A 3,752-nucleotide genomic window follows, 5' to 3' on the forward strand; every position below is an offset into this window, starting at 1 on the left:
GATTGAGACTGAATGAGAGAGAGAGAGAGATGGAGGGAGAGAGAGAGGAAGAGAGAGTGAGAGTGTGAGAGAGTTTGTATGAGACTTTCGACAACTTTATTTAGTTTTTATCTCAAAGATAAATCAAAGTCAGGTGTGCATCACTGGAACAAATAAACAAAACAAAACACAACAAAACAAACAAGCACGCAAACAAACAAAATAAAACCAAAACAATATCTGACCAATCAAAAAGAGAGCAGCAGCTCTTCTTCTTTCACTCCGACCAAGGAGCCCAGATGACACACCTTCACACAGAGCTGATACAGCGGCTTCTTCTCCACGGACTCCAACTTCCCAAACCTGGGAGTAACGAATGTCAGTAGTTCTGGAGGCTGGAAAGCTGTAAGGGCCTCCATCATCCCATGGTTCATCACTTTTAAAGTTCTTGACATGGGTCCTCACGGGTCCTGGCAGGGAATCACAGACCTCCTTTACCAGTCTGTCCAGGATCCTAGTGGACCTGATGTTCATCCTCTGAGCCAAACCCTTGAGAGATGTCCCTGCATCGTGCATCAGATGTCCCAGTTTGAGACATCCAGCTCTCTGCAGAGCACAGCACAGACTGGAGGATGACAGTATTTGTGATGTTATAAAGTTATTATGTAGTAATGGTTCCTGTAAGAGCCACCTGCCAGGTGAAGCAGCAGAGTCCCTGGTGTGTTTCAGACCCTGCCACGCCTTCAGGACTGAGGTGTAAAAAGGTGTCAGGCCAGTGAGATCCACCTCTTCCAGCCGGACCAGGAACAGCTGTTTGCTGTATCCTAGTCTACTTACTCTCTGTAGTAGCTGCTCCGCAGTCTCGTGCCACCACAGACCACACTGGTACAGCAGCCTCTGGACAGTCTGCAGTCTAAAGGACATCATTTTTGCTCTTTTATCAACCAGTCCCTGTCCTCCTTCCTCCCCTGGAAGATAGCCTGTGCCACAGGGAACCTTCATCCCATTCCTCTTCCATTGAAGTCCTGATGGAAGAACAGGCATCATGTTTATATTTAAAGAGCCACAGTACAGAGCCTCACATTTAGCCCAGTTAACCTGAGCAGAGGAGGCTCTTTGGTACAGTTCAAGGCTTTCTCTCAACAAGCCCACATCAGCTTGTCCAGTTATGAAAACGTTTACATCAGCATAAGCAGCCAATGTTAGGGGCAGGCTGAGTGGGCTGTTGGACAGATTGACACCTTTGAGTTTGTTCCTTATGTTGTTAAGCAAAGGTTCAATAGCCAAGCTGTATAACTGACCAGAGAGAGGGCAGCCCTGCCTTATTCCCCTCTGGACCTGTATACGTGTACTCAGCCCCCCCCCCCCAACTTTCACCATGCAGCTTGCACCATTGTATAACAAACCCACCCATGATGTGAAAACCTCCCCAATACCAAAAGCACGAAATACTGAAAACAAATATGCATGATCAATCCTGTCAAAAGCCTTTTCCTGGTCAAGTGACAGGATGCCGATGTTTATATCCAACACTTCGATTACATTCCTCAACAGAAAGAGACTGTCCATTATTGTTCTCCCAGGGATGCAGTAGCTCTGGTCCATGTGCACCATAAGGTCAATGTTTTGTTTGAGTCTGTTAGACAGAGCTCTGGACAGTATTTTGTAGTCCGTGCACAGAAGTGCCACAGGCCTCCAGTTTTTTAATGAGGCCAGGTCTGCGATGCTGTGGTCAGCTCCTCTAGGCTCAGCTCTTTATCCATGTCCGCCTTCTCTCCATCGTTGAGCTGAGGAAGACCCTGTAAAATCTCTGCAGCACAGCTCTGGTCACAGTCCTCAGCCTACTGCCTACAGTCCTACTGCATGTTGTCTAATTTTTGCCGGGCAGATAGGCCCTTAGTGTTTTTCCTCGCTTCCTTCTTTTTTAGATTAAAAAAGAAGGCAGTTGGAGCATCCATGTCTTTCAGTCCGATGAAGCGGGATCTTATGAGTGCCCCCTTCACTCTCTCCTGTAATAAAACACTCAAGTCTCTTTTTTTCTCCCAACATGTCCTTGTTTTTCTGGACATCTATGTGTTTCTCACACTGCCTAATTTCCTCTTTTAGTTTTTTAAAAGCTGCTTTAGCCTTGGCTGTGGAGTAAGATGTATACTTCTGAGGTGTGCCTTCCCTTATTCCCACCACTGACCTAAAGAAACAAACTGCCCTTTCTTTCCTCTCCAGTTATCCCAAAACAAGTAAAACTGTTGGCAGAAGGCCTTGTCCTGAAGTAATTTATTGTTAAAATGCCAATAAGAGGATGTTTTTCCTGTTTGAGAGGAGTTCAAAGTGGCCATGATGAGATGATGATGTGTAAAACCTACTGTTGTTATGGAGCTGTCACTGAGTTTTGGTCTGAGGCTGTGAGAGATGTATATCCTGTCTAACCTGGCTGCACTGACTGTGTTGTTGGACTCTGAACCAGGTGTACTGTCTGTCAGCCGGATGTTTGACTCTCCATGTATCACAGAGGTCAAAAAGACCAACCACATTGTTCAGTATCATGGATGACTTTGGATGAGGTTCTTCATTCATCCTGTCAAAAGTAAAACATAAAGTGCAGTTCCAATCTCCCCCATTATGATGAGATTTAACTGAGGCAATTTGTCCTTCAGCTTTTCAAAGAAGTTCAGAGCATAGACATTAATAAAAGAAAAAGTGACCCCGTCTATTTCTGCCACGACCACCAGGGCCCGACCTCTCACTATTTCTACTGAGGACAAGATTTTAAAATTCAACCCTGTTGAGAGACAAATGGCCACTCCCCCCTTAAAATTTGTTCCATGACTAAAAACACAGGAGACATCGGTCCATAAAGCCCAGTCAGTCTCATTGTCAGCATCAGAGTGAGTTTCCTGAAGAAGCACAACATCTATTTTCCTCTGCTGAAAGGTTTCTGCTATCAGAGCTCTCTTCTGTTTATCCCTCCCTTCATTCATGTTTAAAGATCCCACCCTAAGCCCATCCATGGAAAGGGAAAGAACAGAGAGAAGCAGCAGCAGAAGAAACACCCTGTGATGCATGACATTGTTTACTAGACCTTCTCTTTCTGAGAACAGCCGCAGTCTTTTTTAATGTGGTGACGTGTTTCTTCAACCTGTAGCGTTTCTTTTTGTTCAGGGCATTAAAATTACAGCTGAACGCACACATTTTCCAGTGTATAATAATCTTTTACTTTAACAGACTTATCAAAAGTCTCATCTAGAAATCCATTGATCTCCTCCATTGAGTAAAGCTCATTATTAGAGAGCCGGCCAGTGTCTGAGTCTTCTTCCTCCTCCTCCTCCTCCTCCTCCTCCTCCTCCTCATCATCATCTTTACTCATAACCTGACTAGTGAATAACGCCTTTTCCTCTGAGTCCTTTCTGCCCTGCTCACTGGTAGACGACTCTGCCACATCCACCCCGTCAGCGGACCCCCGCCCTCCACAACTCTTTCTCAAGCAGTTCGTTTGGGATGAACGGCGGGACACCGGACACAGTAACTCTGGTGGACGGCACCTGGACAAACATGTCCTGAATCACCAGAAAAGAAAGTAAAGTTTAAACCAACAGAACAAAAGAGAAGTTAGGAAAATTTAAGGAACAACTGAAGCGACCACACAGCGTGCAGCCTCACTCTCAGACACAGAGAGAGAGAGAGAGAGAGAGAAAGAGAGGGAGAATTTAAAAAGTTAAAACTAATATGAAGTAACTAATATGAAGTAACAGAGAGCTCAACATATTCTCACCTGG

The sequence above is a fragment of the Morone saxatilis genome, unplaced genomic scaffold (assembly GCF_004916995.1).
Source record: "Morone saxatilis isolate NCDOM2014 unplaced genomic scaffold, NCSU_SB_2.0 Contig7, whole genome shotgun sequence".
NCBI classification, from domain to species: domain Eukaryota; kingdom Metazoa; phylum Chordata; class Actinopteri; family Moronidae; genus Morone; species Morone saxatilis.